At 37.9% G+C, this 17,250-nt stretch overlaps 1 protein-coding gene and 1 pseudogene across 5 annotated transcripts in view; one reads left to right on the top strand and one right to left on the bottom strand.

Annotated features, from left to right (window-relative positions):
* Positions 1–17,250, top strand: part of THSD7B (thrombospondin type 1 domain containing 7B) — a 1,195,438-nt gene that overhangs the window by 462,639 nt on the left and 715,549 nt on the right. The window lies entirely within an intron of this gene.
* On the bottom strand, positions 15,263–16,167 carry LOC309662402 (ferritin light chain pseudogene; annotated as a pseudogene). Its single transcript has one exon. The product of its transcript is annotated as a ferritin light chain pseudogene (transcript).

The following is a 17,250-nucleotide window of genomic DNA, read 5'->3' on the forward strand; positions in this document are numbered from 1 at the left end:
TGGCCTTTACTTTGGCTCCCCTTTCCCCCCGCTTCTATTCCCTCAGGAGCCAAATAGCTGGAGTGGGCCTCAGTGGGCAGAGGATCAGGCCTGGGATCTCAGCAGGCTCCCAGGAGCCCAAGTGGGCAGGGGAAACCTGGCCACGCTCACTTTTGATCTTCTGCCCTCCCAATGGCCCCCCAATTTCCCCCTTTGGGAGTGGGATCCCTTCCCCTCCCCCAGCCACCCCTCAGGGTCTGGTCCCATCCTGCCTCCACTTCTCCTCCCCCCTCACTCTCCCCCACACCCCATGTCCTACCTGGTCACTGGGGGTTCCTTCCATCCCCTTAGGTGGACATGGTCCCCCACCGGTGCCTGTAGGTGCCCTAGTTGTGCAGAGATGCGAATTCCATGTCCTCCTAGTCTGCCATCTTAACTCCACCCTATAATTTTTAAAATTGCATCTTGTTTTACAGATGCAGTGTGTTTTCATTGAGAGGATGTTAACAATAATTTAACCTTTTCCTTTTCATTCTCTGTACCATTTATGTTTCCTCTAAATCTGTTACTCTTTTATTCATTTATTTGTTTGATCATGGCCTGTGATATGGGGAGTTTTCTTCTAATGTCTGTTGATCATTGACTATTTCTTTAGTGTTTCCGATTATTGAGGGTGAGACCTTAAAAGCTGATTGACATTCTATGTATATGACTCAGCTGTTTGGGCTTCTCTTTCAGGCTCTACTGAGTGGTGAACTGGCTTTTTTTATTGGAGTATGGGTTTCTCAAAAAATCTATATCCATCAGTACCTGAAGGTCTTTTATCCAGGGCTTATTATGGATATTATTTAAGGTGAAGGCTAAGCTGCTATAAAAAAGATGTACCCAAGTACATGGTTTAAAAATAATAGTAGCTCCTATCTCACTCATGAGAAGGTCTCATGGTGGTCCAGATTGTCCAGTGGTTCTGCTACATGTGGTCATTCAGCCACAAAGTTTTCTTCCTTCTTATGGAAGGACATTATCCTTCTTTGCCCACCCAAGCTGGATCACGGGCATTTCCGTATTGTAGTGATGAAAAGAGCACAGAGCTAAAATCTAAAAAAAGATATTTCAACAAGTGACATAGAAGTTCCATATATGTTCCAGTTCTCTGCAGCTGTGTAACAGCCCACTCCAAAAGTGGCTTCAAGCAGTAACAGTCTTCATTTTGGCTCTCACATCTGGGAGTGGGTGGGCCCAGCTGGGTGTTCTTCCTTGGGGTCTCTTATACCATGGTGTTCAGATGGGGGCAGAGGCTGGCTCATCTGGAAGGCTTCTTCATCCACATATCTGGTACCTGGACTGGGAAGAGTCAAACAGCTGAGGTTGGAATGACTGGGACTCTTGAGGTATCTCTTTCTCTCTTTGTATGTGGTTGTGTCCACATGCTTTCTCTATATGGAGACCTCAGCATGGTGGGAATTCTTACGTGATATCTGAAGACTCTCAGAACAAGCTTCCAAAGAGAAACAGGAAGGAGTTGCATGGCTTTTTCTAACGTAGCCTAGGAGCCATGCATGGTCACTTCTGCTGCATTCTATTGGTTGCAAGAGTGCCTCTAAGGAGGGGGCCTAGATTTCATCTTTTGATTGGAGGAGTGTTAAAGAATTTGCAGATATATGCTTTAAATTTGCCATGACACATCATTTCTGGTCACATTCCATTGGTGAGAATGTAGTCACATGGTCACTGCTAGCCACAAGGGATGATGGGAAATGTAGTTTGTAGTTGGACAGCCATGCAAGAAGGGAAAATAGGTTCAGTCATGATTAGCAGTCTTCATAACAGGGACTATTCAGTGTTTAGATTAGTCAGGAATTGAGAGAGAGAGAGAGAGAGAGAGAGACAGAGAGAGATTTATTATAAGGAATTGGCTCATGCGATTATGGAGGCTGAGAAGTCTAGAGTCCCAGGAAAGCCATTGGTGTAGTTCCAGTCTAAGCCCAAAGGCCTGAGAACCAGGGAAACTGATAATGTAAGTCCTAGTCCAAGTACAGGAGAGGAGCAATGTTTCAGTTCAAACAGTCAGGCAGAGAGTGAGTTCTTTCTTCCTCTGTCTTTTTATCCTATTGAGACCCCAAACAGATTGGATGATCCCCATCCACACTGGGGAGGGCCATCTGCTTTACTCGGTCTACTGATTGAAATGCTAATCTCATCTGGAAGGACCCTCACAGATACACCCATAATAATGTTTAGCCAAACATACAGGCACTCTGCCGTCCAGTCAAATTGACACATGAAATTTACTATCATAGTGTGTCCTGAAATGAACCCTGCCTACACTGGGTTACTGATAAAAGAATAAAGGCAGAATCTTAGCAGAAGTGGCTTAACATTTAGTCCTCAGCATTTCACTCAGTTCCTCTCTTTTGAATATGATACCTCATCACTGTCTTTCACTTTGGGTGCTCTCCTCAAAAATATCTTCCTGAGGAGTTGAATTTTGTTGCCTGTTTTCCTGCAAATATTGAAGAAGGGACAGAGCAAGGGATCTGAGGGGCTAATTAATTCCATTTATAGGCTTTTAATTATCCCCCATTTCAAGCCATAAGCCTTATTACTTTTATCTAGGGCCTTTAGGACACAAACTTTCTCAGAGTTCTGCAAGTATAAATTAGTTTTTTCTGTTGTTGTCACCATATTCTTCTGTACGCAGAATCTTCAGCTTCCTTTACACTTTCAAGTTCCTTACTGCTCCTCTACCTGTTCCCCATGTTCCAAAATTCATTGCTGTCTATTCTCCACCTCTAGTTCTATATTTTTGGCCCTTATTGACTTCTATCTTTTAATACCTTTACTGTCATTTCAAGGAAGTATTAGGAAGGAGTGAAAATACATACAAGTGTCATGTCCCCCAAGTTAATGGGAAGTCTTCTAACCTTTCTGTCACTTCTGTTTTAGGCTATTTATTCCGGAATAGAAAGGATGTTGAATGTTAATTTTTGTGGTGATTGACTCAGTTATTCTCTTTGAGCATGTACTACAAAATCTGTTTTATAATAAAATTCACTGGCCAACCAAACTTTTCCCGGGTTAAAAATTTGTTTTAATATAATCTAAATGTTCATTGGCTCTGTATGATTGGTGTCAGACTGAGCTGTTGGATTGGTGATTTATAGGGAGATTTCTCCTTGGAGGTCAGATTATCAATGGAACAATTCCTTTATGGCCACCTGGAAATTATCTTCCTTCAACTTTTTCTTTCATGGTGAAATTTTGATATTTAAGATAAGTTTCATTTTTTCTTAACTAAGAAAACAGGATTCTATGCAGAGAAGTATGAAAGTCAAATATGAAAACAAGTCAGACCTATCAAAGCGGGATTGAAATATGAATTAAAGACCAAAAGACAGTATTACAAATTCATAAAGCAACCTTAAAAACTTATTTTATGAACATCTTCATGGCCATCATCTTATTACCATGAATCACAGGCAGTGTTGATTGGAACTAAAAAAGGAGAAAAAGCCTACCTTCTTGTGGGTTGGTTATGGATCTACTCAATTCATGCAGTTATTTTGATATATCAACAAAGTTCCCCCAACTTTACAGCCACAGGTGACATCTGTGCTACAGATATTAGTGCCACAGGTAATATCTGAGACTTACTCAGAGAAATAATTTCAAAAGTGTATGTTTAACACCATTCATATTTACTACTCTCTTTAATACTATGTACTGTTAAAGCTTATTTTCATAGCAAATGTATGAATATGAACTAACCATCTCATCCTTTTGTTTCTTTTATTCTTTGGAATTACTATGGTAGCCAAACTGTGGTTCCTGTAGGCAATCTGTGATATTACTACCCTCTTACCGTGATCATTTTTCCCCCAAACGAGGAAAATACTAAGCTACTGTGGAAAGAAGTAGTTTTATCACCCAATGGTGAATTTCATTCATGTATGCACTTCATGAATGAAACTGGTAAGAATAACATGGATATTTTTTTGTGTGTGGATTTTTCCTCAGGGTTAATAATTTTTTTTAATTGAATGCAGCTGCTCAAAGATTTTTGTTGCTAAGTATACTCACTATGTTGAAAAGGAATGGCTTCCTTTTAAATCTTTTTAGACTACCGTTTTGAGGCTTAATTACTTAGCTGTATTTGTAGAGAACCTGTAAACAATAGAGATGCTGACAGCACACATTAGGTAGGGTGCTGGGGTGGTTCAGATCACAGATACCAAAGTCAGACTGTCTGGGTGCTAAGCCAAAGTGTGTGACCTCAACATTATGCCTTTGCTTTCTCATCACTAAAATGGGAATAAATGAGGAAGTCTATGTAAAGCATAGTTCATATTCTGTATTACATACTCAAAGTACATTTTCTATACTCAAAGTATTACATGATCAAAGTCATATTAAGTACCCAATTAATGCTACCTTTTTATTGCTATTTAATGGATGCTACTGTAAGAGATTATTTCCTGTCCCTCCCACCGCCTGACATGTAGAACACAATTTAGTTTAGATATATAGACATGCAAGTGTAAGGAATATTATTTCTCTCAAGAGGTCATTTGATATTCTTTTACTTCACTTTAAAGTTTATCTTCTAAAATAAGTGTTTTTAAAATTTCCATTTTATTGCTTATTTCTATTGGCCTTCCTCATGCACCGTAGCTGGTTCAAATATTGGATCTCCAATAATATTGTCCCCTGACATTTCCATGTATAGAATGCTTTTATTGTTTTCAAAGCAAGAGCTGGGGATTCTATCCAATACAATTACCAGGCAGAATGCAGTCTCAAAGCTTACTTAAGAGCCAAGAATGTGTAGCTCGTTTGACCAAACCTGCAATTGAACTTAGATGGGTCCATATGATTGACTTCCTCCATCTTCAAATTTGGAATGAGAAAAATCAAGGATGTGAGCAACACCTTTATATTTGATGATAAGGTCAAAAATTATTATAATACCTTCTCTTTTATTTATCTTACCTGGTCCTGACAATAGCCTGAGATGTTGTGGGAAGGTTAGGGAAGAAACCAAGTTTGAATAGCATAGATATTAAGTGATGGAACCAACACTAGCCCAGTGCCCTTTCAAATTTTAGTGAAATTTTCATTATGCAAAGGTCTTTGGTTTTCCTTGTTTGAAACTTTGAACTTAGAACTGCTAATGGTGTTGCCATTCTCAACAGAGGGGCTTGTGAGCCAAAAAAAATACCACTTTTTATGTTTCCTTAGATTTCATGTTAATTGGTTATCATTTTGGTGGTTGATGATACAGATAACAAGTGTTTTATGCCAAGTGGAGGCTTCTCTCTACAGCATTCTATGCTGTTATAATACAGTAATTATTACCATGAAAGAATGATTCTTTTTAACAACTTTATTGAAGTATAATTTATATACCCAAATTTACCCATTTAAAGTGTATATTTTAATTATTTTTACTACATTTACCAAGTTATACAACCATCACGACCACCTATTTACAGTTAATCCCCATTCCCACCCCCAGCCCTAGGCAACCACTGATCTAATTTCTGTCTCTATGAATTTGCCTTTTCTGGATATTGCATATAAATGGAATCATACAGGAAGTTGTCTTTTGTGACTGGCTTCTTTCACTTAGGATAATGTTTTTGAACTTCATTGATACATGCTGTATTATAGCATATATCGATATTTCATTCCTTTATATTGCTGAATAGTATCATATTCTATCGTATTGATATAGCATTTTTTTAATCCATTCACAAGTCGATGGACATTTGGCTTGTTTCCATTTTTTTGGCTACAATGGATAATGCTGCTGTGAATATATGTGTGCAAGTCTTGGTGTGGACATTTTCATTTTTCTTGGGAGTGGAATTGCTGGGTTATACAGCAAATAGATGCTTAATTTTTAAAGAAATTGCAAACTGCTTTCCAAAGTGGCCATAGCTTTTATATTCCCACCAGCAATATAAGAGGGTTCCTGTTTTGCCATATTTCTTGCTAACATGTGTTTTGTCTGTGTTTTCGATTAAATTTGTTTTAGTGAGTATGAAATAGTATCTCATTGTAGTTTTGATTGGCATTTCATTAATGACTAATTATGGTGTCTTTTCATGTATTTATTAGCTATTTGTATATTTTCTTCAGTGCAATGTCTACTCCAATCCTTCTTTCATTTTTAAATTACATTGGTTATCTTCTTGTTATTGAGTTTCAAGAGTTCTTTTTATGTTCTAGATACAAGACCTTTATTGGATATGGGGTTTGCAAATATTTTCTTCCAGTCTGTGGCTTGCCTTTTCAGTTTTTAGTGGTGTCTTTGAAGTGCAAACGTTTTGAATTTAAAGTCCAATTTAGCAATATTTTTTTCATTTATGGATTGTACTTTTGGTCTCATAGCTAAGAAATCTTTGCCTTATTCAGGTTGTCAAAGAATTTTCTCCTCTGTCTTCTAAAATTTTTATAGTTTTAACTGTTACATTTAGGTCTGTGATACGTTTTGAAATTCTTTTTTGTATGGTGTGGGTAAGGGTTTAAGTTCATTTTTTTGTTTTGGATATGGATATCCAATTGTATCAGCATTGTTTATTGAGAAGACTATACTTTCCTCATTGAATTGCCTTGGCATCTTTGTGAAAATCAATTGACCATAAATATAAGGGTTTATTTCTGGACTTTGAGCTCTGTTACATTGATCTAAATATCTATCTTCATGCCATTACTACACTGTCTTGCTAACTGTAGCTTATCTTGATAACTAACTTTATAATACATTTTGTAACTGAGAAGTTCTCCAACTTTGTTTCATTTAAAAATTCCTTTTGCTATTCTGAGTCTTTTGCATTTCCGTTTCCATTTTAGGATCAGTTTGCCAACTTCTGCATAAAAGCCTGATGGACTTTTGATAGGGATTATGCCAAATCTATAGTTCAGTTTAGAAAGAATTGCTATCTTAGCAATATTGTGTCTTCGGTTTATGAACATGGAATGTCTCTCCATTTCTTTTATTTCCCCTAGTAATATTTTGTAATTTTTAGTGGATAAACCTTATACTTCTATTGTTAAATTTATTCTTAAGCATTTTATTCATCTTGAATGAAGTTCTTTTAATTTCATTTTAAGATTATTCACTGGTAGTACAAAGAAATACAATTTATTTATTTATTTAAAATTTATTTATTTATTTATCTTTGGCTGTGTTGGGTCTTCGTTTCTGTGCGAGGGCTTTCTCTAGTTGCGGCAAGAGGGGGCCATTCTTCATCGCGGTGCGCGGGCCTCTCACTATCGCGGCCTCTCTTGTTGCGGAGCATAGGCTCCAGACGCGCAGGCTCAGTAGTTGTGGCTCACGGGCCCAGTTGCTCCGCGGCATGTGAGATCTTCCCAGACCAGGGCTCGAACCCGTGTCCCCTGCATTGGCAGGCAGATTCTCAACCACTGCACCACCAGGGAAGCCCTATTTATTTTTTTTAAAGAATTTTATTTTATATTGGAGCATAGTTGATTAACAATGTTGTGTTAGTTTCAGGTGTATAGCTAAGTGATTCAGTTGTGCATATACATGTATCTATTCTTTCTCAAATTCTTTTCCCATTTAGGTTATTACAGTATATTGAGCAGAGTTCCCTGTGCTATACGGTATTTTTAATACAGATCTTGTATGTGCCATGATTGGTTGTTAAGCTTATTATTTGATGATTAAGCTACTCCCTGATTTAAAGTTGATGACACTAGAGAGCTATGTAGAATTTTCTGGACTTCCTGGATATTAAATGTAGGAGTAAAATTTATTTGCAGTACTTCCTGCCTAACAGAAGCTTGTAGTGTTAGGGTATAATAGGGGGGAACTGAGCCTTTTAATGTTCTCTGCTACCTCTCTTGTCCAGAAGGCCTCTCCTAGCACCTTATCATGGCAAGAGTCTTTTTTCCTGCAAATAAATGAATAGAGAAAACATCCTTTAAAGTACCAATGGACCATATTACAAAAAATACCCTTAGTTAAATGAAGAGACTATTAAGACATAGGAGAACTTGGCCAGTATCTTTTAGCTTATATTTTTGAGAGTACTTGGTTTGAATGGAAAAGATGTATTGTTTTTCTGTTTCCTAAAACTCTGTTTAAAGATCAGTCCTGCAGTCTATGCCTGGTACTCTATAATTCTAGCCTCTTGAGAGTTAAGTGTCTTGTTTTTGTTTTAATATTTATCTCCATTGTGTATTATTATATGCTTCAAGTAACTACTATTTATCATTTCAACTATATGGTGCAAAGATGTTTATTGCCTTCTTAAGTGTGATTTTAAAACTGTATTCTGACACTGTAACTTTTCTTCTGGGAACACATGTCCAGTTTTATAAGGTAAATCAGTTGGACAGTGTATTTCAGTTAACATAAACTGGTTTTGTTCAGGACACACCTATAGTTTCCAGTGAATCACAGCTATATTTAGTATCCTGAAATAGTGGGAGGTTTTAAAAAGTTCAAAAAGTAGCAAGTAGGTGAGAATCTTGTTCGTTGCATTTCATTGGGTTTATGTTAAAGTTGTAGGTGGGGTTCCTAAAATTGCTGGTGGGGAAATTTGAGGATTACAAATAACTAGATATTCATGTGTTTGATGCTTACCAGCATTTATGTTAAGTTCAGAGAATCAGGTTTCTCATATTCCTACCCAGAATAGTACATGTAAAGTGTTGTAAGATATTTAAGATTCAGTTGTGGAATACTTTCAACAAAGTATAAGTTCTATAATTGTTAACATGTCGATAACATGCTTGTGGATACTTAGCTGGCTGCTTTGGTGGTGCAATCTCCTGCACATAGCATGTCTGCAATGGCTGGTCATGAAAAATTACTTTTCAAATTAGAACTTAATAAAAACTTTCCCGGTCTGAACACTAAGCTCTACTCCCTGTGCAATTAGTTGTTTCATTTCTTTCTCAGCAGTTGGGTAATGATTATGGCTCCAGATGCAGTGAGAGTGATAAAGAGATTGATTAATTTCACTTGAAAGGGCATATGTTCAAAGAGAATCCAATCGGAAGGCCATGAATGAAGATCTGACTTCTCTGCAGTGTAGAGTTGAACCCTTACATGGTGTCCCACCAGTGCTGAGAATAGGATCTCTAAACCAATGATACTTATCCACTTGGTCTATAAAATATTGAGTCTTGCTCATAACCTAGTGCACACCTATGTGAGTGTATCTGTTCTCGCTACCATTCTCTGTCTTTGTAACAAGCTATTTGTGACAGTTGGAAAGGTTCCTTTGGCTCCTTTACCCTGGGGATGCCTTTGAGTTGCATGTTGTTATCGATCAGTAGCATCAAGGTTGCTTCAGAACCATGGCTTAATTTAGAACACACACAGGCACACACACACCACTGCACAACAGAACCTTTCTATATTTTAGTGTGGAAAACATCTTCAGTGTGACCACCGAGAAAAACCTTTTATCACATTTTATAAAAAACAAACAAAAAAAGGGTCTATTTATCTAATACTTTATCAGTTTACATCTATTTGATACTTCATATTTTCAAGGAACACTTTTCATCTTAAATATATCTTTTACATACCACTCCCTTTCATTTTCATGCATTCTGTAATTTTTAAAATAAATATTTTATGACAATTTAGCAGTGACTGAAAACTTAGTTTTTAAGAGAAATATAAAACGTCCATCAAAACTGGTGGGTTCAAATTTTGATGAAATAAAGATAAGGATTCACAGCTGTGATTTTAGCATGGAGCTTAAACTTAATGAGTTTTGTTTCTGAGTCTGTAAATGAGTGGGTATGCATCCCTGAATAAATAAAATACATGCATACTTCTTTTGGAAAGTGTATCTTATATACAAGTCTCTCTCATAAGGCATGAAGTTGAGAGGACTGTATAAATTCGTGACACTTTGAAGACCGTCATAAGAACTTTTACTCAGTGCTTCTGTAAATCAGCAAAATGTTCTCATTCCTTGGATTTGCTGATTGTTTTAATAAAGAAGTTTTTATCTGAAATGTCTTAGTTTCTTTTTCCTGCCTTTATGCTTGAATGCTAAGGTTTTATTCATGCAGCAGATAGTTCTTGGGCGTTACTCTATGCCAAGTGCTAGGCTATGAAAGTTAAAGAGTGGAGCAGGACAAGCTCCTGTTTTTAGTAGGAGGGCTGCCATTGACTGATTGCAACATGGAGCGAATAGATAGACCATGGCCCTCGAAGACCCATCCTGAAAGAACACCAAGAATTTCCTTCTAAGTTATATTGATGCAAAACTTTGGATGTTTTAAGAATATATCCCTTATTCAGTGCTTCTCACTTTTTTTTTTTTTTAAAGCTCTAGGATGTTTTTTCTGAGAATACACAAGTGCTTCCTAATGACTGCATTCTAAAACAGACAATGAGGTCAGTAAAGGATGGTAACAAGATGACTGGAAGGGGGATGTTTGAGAAGAATTTCACAGATATTTAAACACTCCTCAGCACTTAGGTTAAATTTTTAAAATTTATTGAGGAAGTCGCTTTAGCTCTTTAAGTCCTTTTGATATTTTGAAGACATTTCCATTAGGGTGAACTTTGACAAGGAGAGATTCTCCCCAGGGAGTTTCATTTGTAATACTCAAGAAAAATGTACATCCTTAACAGGAGTTTCACAAATCAAGGATACTTTTTAAAAAGTTTTTTTTGAAAATCATTTTGTATTCAATATTAAAGCCACGGATGCATTCAAAGGTAGGCTTTGCCATCTCTTATTCCATCTTTGTTGGACTGTCTGATTTGTCCTTGATTGATTTTGAAATAAATGAGCCAGCTTTTAGAGCAGGAGAATCGTTTAATTATTACAGAACCCAAGAACCAAAATCAGATTTGACGGTATGTTGAAACAGTGTTCAGGATGAATTAGTGAACAGATGTGGAGTATATGTCATTGATATCTGATACCCCCATGTTGACCTAAAAGTGGTGCCTTTTCCCTTTAGGTCTTCAACTCTAAATATCAAAGAGTTGAATTTATTGGTGCCTCTTAACCTGGGATGAGTTCACTTGTCTCATAATGGAAATTGTGGCACAGATAAAGAATCTAGAGCTTAAAAAATGGAGGAAAGGACAAATGCAGGATATACTTAATTTATTCGATGGTTAGGGACCACATTGTAGGATGATTAAATTAGCAGCCTGAACACCGATGTCAATACTGACACCAGAGGTCAGCTGATGTACAATGTATTTTTTAGTAGTTTCAAAGGTTACTGTGATTATTTGGATCATTATGAAACATATATTTAAGCAAATACTTTCATAAAATTTTAGAGCTGGAAGGGACCTTGAGATCATCAGACCTGGCCTTCTCAATAACAGGTGAGCAAGCTGAGGGCCAGGAAGACAGCTTGGAGCAACAGGGACAGAATGGGACATGGGACCTCTCAGTCCATCCTCCGCACCCCATTTCAGGTACAGTTCACTTCCCTCTTCCACATGAGCCAATGATGGAAGGACCAGAGTCTGCCAGTAAGGGGGCAGATGGTGGACTTTAGTGGTACCCATGCCACATTCTATAGTCTAAATAATAGGAGGTCATTAAAAGTGGAAGCTAAAAATCAATGAATTCAGCTGGGAGTTCTCAGGAGAAAAGACAGATGAAAAAATATAGCAAAGATGTTCAGAATGGCTTGTCACAAGGTCAGGATTCCTCTCCCATCATTAGACAGAGGAGCAGCACCTGAGAATCTGTACCAGAGTTGGCAGCTCTGGAACTGGATGAAGAGAACAGCTACTTTACAATATTTATGTGGGAGAAACTTCATTTTATATTTTTGGTTTCTTTTTTTAAAATTGAAGCATAGTTAATTTATAGTGGCTTTGCTGTACACCTGAAACTAACACAACATTGTAAATCAACTACATTCCAATAAAAATTAAAAAAAAGAAAAAGGAGAAAAAGTTTACAATGTTGTGTTAGTTTCAAGTATACAGCAAAGTGATTCAGTTATATCTATATCTATCTATCTATATATATATATGTTCTTTTTCAGATTCTTTTCCATTATAGGTTATTACAAGATATTGAGTATAGCTCCCTGTGCTATACATTAGGTTCTTGTTGTTTATCTATTTTATTTATAGTAGTGTGTTTCTGTTAATCCCAGACTCTAATTTATCTCCCCACCTCTATGCCCCACCCCCTCCACCGCTGTCCCCTTTGGTAACCATAAGTTTATTTTCTGCCTGTGAGTCTGTTTTATAAATAAATGGGAACTTCATCTTAAGATCAATGCCAAGAATGGCCGACATTACAGTTTAGGCCAGCACAAAGGCATTTGGAGGTTGGATGAACCTGGTTTGTGTCAGAGCTTTGTTCTTACTAGTGTGTGAGCTTAGCCTACTTGAGCATCCTCCCCCCCTGGCCTCAGTCTTCTACTTAGCACTGTATTCCTTCCCTCGTTCACTTGATAAACACTTACGTAGCATTTATTATGGCCTCTACTGTATTCTGTCAAATTGGGTTATTCATATGTACCCCAGAAAGCTGTTTTAAAATATGAAATTGGATAATGTACTAAAACATTTAGCACAAATTCGGAGGTAAAATTGAGCTAGAGTTGAACTGTTGGCATGGGAAGACCATGGCGGCACCTGGCTGAGGCTTCCTGCTCTGTGGCCGGGGCCATCTCTGGCCTCCCAGGGGTGGGACAGCTGGTGCTGAGGCAATGATGGTGCATCCCAGTTGGGAAGAAGCAATGAGGGGTCTGGAGACCTCCAGGAACCTTCAATGATTGGCTCTTGGATCTCACTGGGAAGTAATTTTGGAACAAATGAAATAATTTGGACAAAGGAATTAGCTCAAGCTGAGAGAAAAGAATAAAAAATTCTTGCTTCCAGCAAATGTGTGTTTCATTTGATTTAATTTTTTTGTTTTCATTCATCTGAGAACTTCTTTAGTGTAGTTGGTCTAGGGATTCCTGAGACTCATACAGTGCTGGAGCTGGTACCGCCTTCTGTTTTTTTCAACTAAGAAAACTGAATTTGTGGAAGGGGAGATGACTCTGTGATGGACTCCTTGGCCTTCCTCTTCATATTTATCTAATGTGATCCTCATAGCAACCCTATGGAATGTGTAGGTAAGTCTTTGTCTCCAATTCCATGTGGATTGCTTAGGACATTGCAGGAAGTCATTGGTAGAGATGGAATCAAAATCCAGCTTTTCAGATAAGTGGTTGGGTGCTCTTATTATCATCCTACGTAATTGGTAGTGAACTTTGCAGAACTCTACCTTCATTCCTTCAGTTGGCTGTCAGATATTTATGAGGCAGTTGCCATGGTACTTACCATATTCTAGGCCCTGAGGATACAATGATGATTTCCTTTTCTTCACTCTCAGGGAGTTTACCATCTAGTTGGTGACGTAGCACATAAGCAGACAATTGCAGAAAGAAAAGCCAACAGAGATATGTCAAAAGCATTATGAGAATACAAAGATTGTATGAAAAATATTTCTTTGAACAGTAGAAAAGAGCTGTCATTATCTGTATACTAGGCAGTATGCTAAGTGCTTTGCACAAATTATTTTATGTATTAGAAAGACCATTTCATTCATTAACCCTAAATTAATATCTAGGTTTATAGTCATCCTTCCTAATCCTGATAGTACCTATTCTCTTCCCCAAGCTTCCATAGAATGTTCTGGTATGTAATGAAAAAGCGTATATCAGGAATAACGTATCACTTTTTGTTGTAGGTAGATATACCAATGATAACCAATTTGAGACAAATTCCTCATTATACATTGAGACAGATTATTATTATGGATTATCTAAAATTGAGGGAGCATGTAGTCTCTTGCAGAGACAGAAAAACAGTGAGAGTCTGATAGAAGAGGACATTTGGGGCTAGCGTGAAAAACCTCTTTACATCAGGGAGGGTAGGGAGGCATGCAGGCGGCTCTGAATGTTGCATACCAGTGGGAGACACTCCCAGCCACCAGCAGAGTCAAGCTGTGGCGTTTTCCTGTGAGTGTAAACTGAGGTTCTCAGTCGCTGGTGGGAGAACCCGGTCTCAGCATTCTAGCCCATTTAACCTGGTCTCCCCCACTTCCTCTGCTCTGCTTTTTGTGATCCCTTTTCTCATTTCCTCTCCATTTCTTAATGGAGGTCTTTAAAATACTCTTTATTCCCTTGCTTATCCTATTTCCCTTGTTTGGGATGAATTTTCAGGGGAATCTGAGGTTAGGGATGAACTCTTTGTGTTCAGCTGCAGGCAGATACCCTATGAAAGTCTCCTAACTTAAAAATTTCTACCCTATGAGAGCCTCCTAACTTGAAAATTTCTAGTCTTCCAAAGTGTGTTCTGAATATTGGGTAGAAAGAAAAAGAATGTGTATGTGTATTTATATATATTGTATATATATATATACTTATACATGTATATATGTGTGTGTATATAGAGAGAGAGAGAGAAGGGGAGAGGGAAGGGGAGGGAGGGAAAGGGTTGAAGAAGGTGTGTGGGTGGGGAAAGTGCACAACTTGAGTTTCTTGTGCTTGCAGGGTGTTTCCTACTAGAAAAGGAGGATTTATTGGAGGCGGGGGTGAAGTCACATAAAATAAACCTGAAATTTTGGGAGTCATCATACAGCCATTACGGAAAACAGCATGGAGGTTTCACAAAAAATTAAAAATAGAACTACCATATGATCCAGCTATCCTACTTCTGGGTATATATCCAAAGGAAATGAAATCACTGTCCTGAGAGATATCTGAGCACCCATGTTCACTGCAGTATTATACAGTATTGTTTACAATAGCCAAGACATAGAAACAACCTAAGTTTCTATTGACAGCTGAATGAATAAGGAAAATGTGTTTTACACACACACATACACACACACACACACACACACACACACACACACACACACACACACAGGAATACTACTCGGCCATAAAAAAGGAAATCCTGCCATTTGAGACAACATGGATGGACGTTGAATTATGCCAAGTGAAATAAGTCAGACAAAGACAAATACTGTGATGATTTCACTTATATGCAGAATTAAACACGTGAGGAAATTTTCTAGATAAGAAATGTGAAAAAGATTTCATTATATCTTTGATTAAAAATGGGCAAAAATGGAAGCATTGATGAAGAATTAAGTAGTCTTCAGATTTTATTCACTGAATCAGTTACAAAGATAGGAAATATTGTTATTAAAATTTTAAATAATTTAAATTTTTTATTTTCAAATCGGTACAAGTTAGTACATTTCAATCCACTTGTTCACCTACATTGTATCAAAGAAAAAAATTTTTCTTTTTTTTGCTGCAAAAAGCTTTATTGTTTCCATTTGGTCCAAGGCTTGGGAGAGGGCTCCAGGATGGTTAAAAAGCTGCCTAGTGGCTGCATAGCAGGGCTTCAGGCAGAAGCCCTGACACCAGAGGGGCTCCTCAAAGGCCACTGGGCTCCGAAAGTTCCTAGTGATACTTGAGGGTGAGCCTTTCAAAGAGACACTCGCCCAGGCCAGCCTGGGGACCAACCAGCCTGTGGAGGTTGGTCAGGTGGTCACCCATCTTCTTGACGAGTTTCCGCTGCTCGTCCAGGAAGTGGCTCTCCAGGAAGTCGCAGAGGCGGGTGTCTGCGCGGGCAGAACCCAGGGCATGGAGATCCAAAAGGGCCTGGTTCAGGTTATTCTCCGTGTTAATGGTGGTTTCCACAGCGTCCTGGGTTTTACCCCACTCATCTTGAGATGGCTTCTGCACGTCCTGGAAGAGGGCGTGGCCGCTGCCCTGGTTTTGCATTTTCAAGAGACGCTCGGGCCCTCGTGCTTCTCTTTGGTCCATTCGCAGAAAAAGTGGCCCACGCCCTCCAGAGCCACATCGTCACGGTCTAAATAGAAGGCCAGAGAGAGGGAGGTGTAGGAGGCCCACAGATGTATGTTGACCAGACGGTTGACAGCGGCCTCCACCTCGGTGGAATAATTCTGACGAATCTGGGAGCTCATGGTTGATAAGGAGTTAAGCTCAAAAAATGGTATTGGCTGGCCCTGGTGACCGAGGATAGCTGAGGGTCTGCCTCCGAAGGTTGCGACTGGAAGAAAGGTTGGAGGGTGGTCGGAGGCTGGAGCAAAGGGCGTCCCTGGGTCTGTTCCGTCTAAACACTGTTGAAGCAAGAGACAGATCCAGGGGACCGCCGTGCGCACTGCCTGAAAGAAATATCTGATGAAAGAGATATCTGATAATCAAGAGAGAAAATACAAAGCAAAACAAGAAAACGATAAAATGAAAATATGATAAACAAGGGCCATGGGATAATTTTAATTTTTAATGTTTAAGTAATAAAAGCTGTTATTATCTTAATAATTTGTACATCTAGAAGTAATTGACAATTTACTTTCATGGACTGTTTTGTCAATTTGCTATAGTTGTGAAAATCAACTCCTTAAAACCTGAGAACTTTTGTTTAGAGAAGCTGAAGTAATAATTATGGTCTCAAATAAAGAAACATTGTCTTTTTTCTCCTTTTGAAAAGACAACTGCTGTATTTCACTGGCCTACAGATATTTCAGTTTGGAGGTTTTTGTTTTGCCTTCTCAAGCTGAAGAATAAATGTCACCAACATTAAGCAGTGGGACTTCTCCTTTGGTGCAGTATTTTAGGTGATAGGTGTGACACTAATAGTAGAGGAAATTTGACATAGGCAGCTATATCTGATGAAAAAACATTTTTCTGAAGTTTTTATATTTGCCTGAAAATTTTGTATCTTAAAGTTCTCAAAAATTGAGTGATTCAGTTTTCATTTAATCTTTTCAGAGAATTTATAAGACAGCTTTGATTTAAAACACTTCATGTTTTTTAATAGTTTTAATTTTTTTTTTGCAGAGAAATGTTGAGTAGAGCTGCCAAAATTTGCTTCCTAGGCTCATTTAAAAATCTCTAGAGCTACATAAGATACTGTGTCATGCACAAAATTAATCACATACAAGAAAAATCTTATAAAAATTCCCACAAAATGTGCTAGAAGTAATAGCAGTGATACTATTTATATTGATTGACCAGTTATTACATCCCTGGTTGCTTTTACATGCTTTATCTCATTGAATCCTCACAAATATCCTATGAGATTATTATCTCCGTATGACATCTGAGGAAACAGATGAGTAGCAGAGTTGGAATTTGAACTAGAGTATTCTTTTTTTTTTTAAATTTGTATTGGAGTATAGTTGATTTACAATGTGTTAGTTTCAGGTGTACAGGAAAGTGAATCAGTTATACATGTACATATATCCACTCTTCTTT

The sequence above is a fragment of the Balaenoptera physalus genome (genome assembly GCF_965194825.1).
Source record: "Balaenoptera physalus genome assembly, chromosome: 6".
NCBI classification, from domain to species: Eukaryota; Metazoa; Chordata; class Mammalia; order Artiodactyla; family Balaenopteridae; genus Balaenoptera; species Balaenoptera physalus.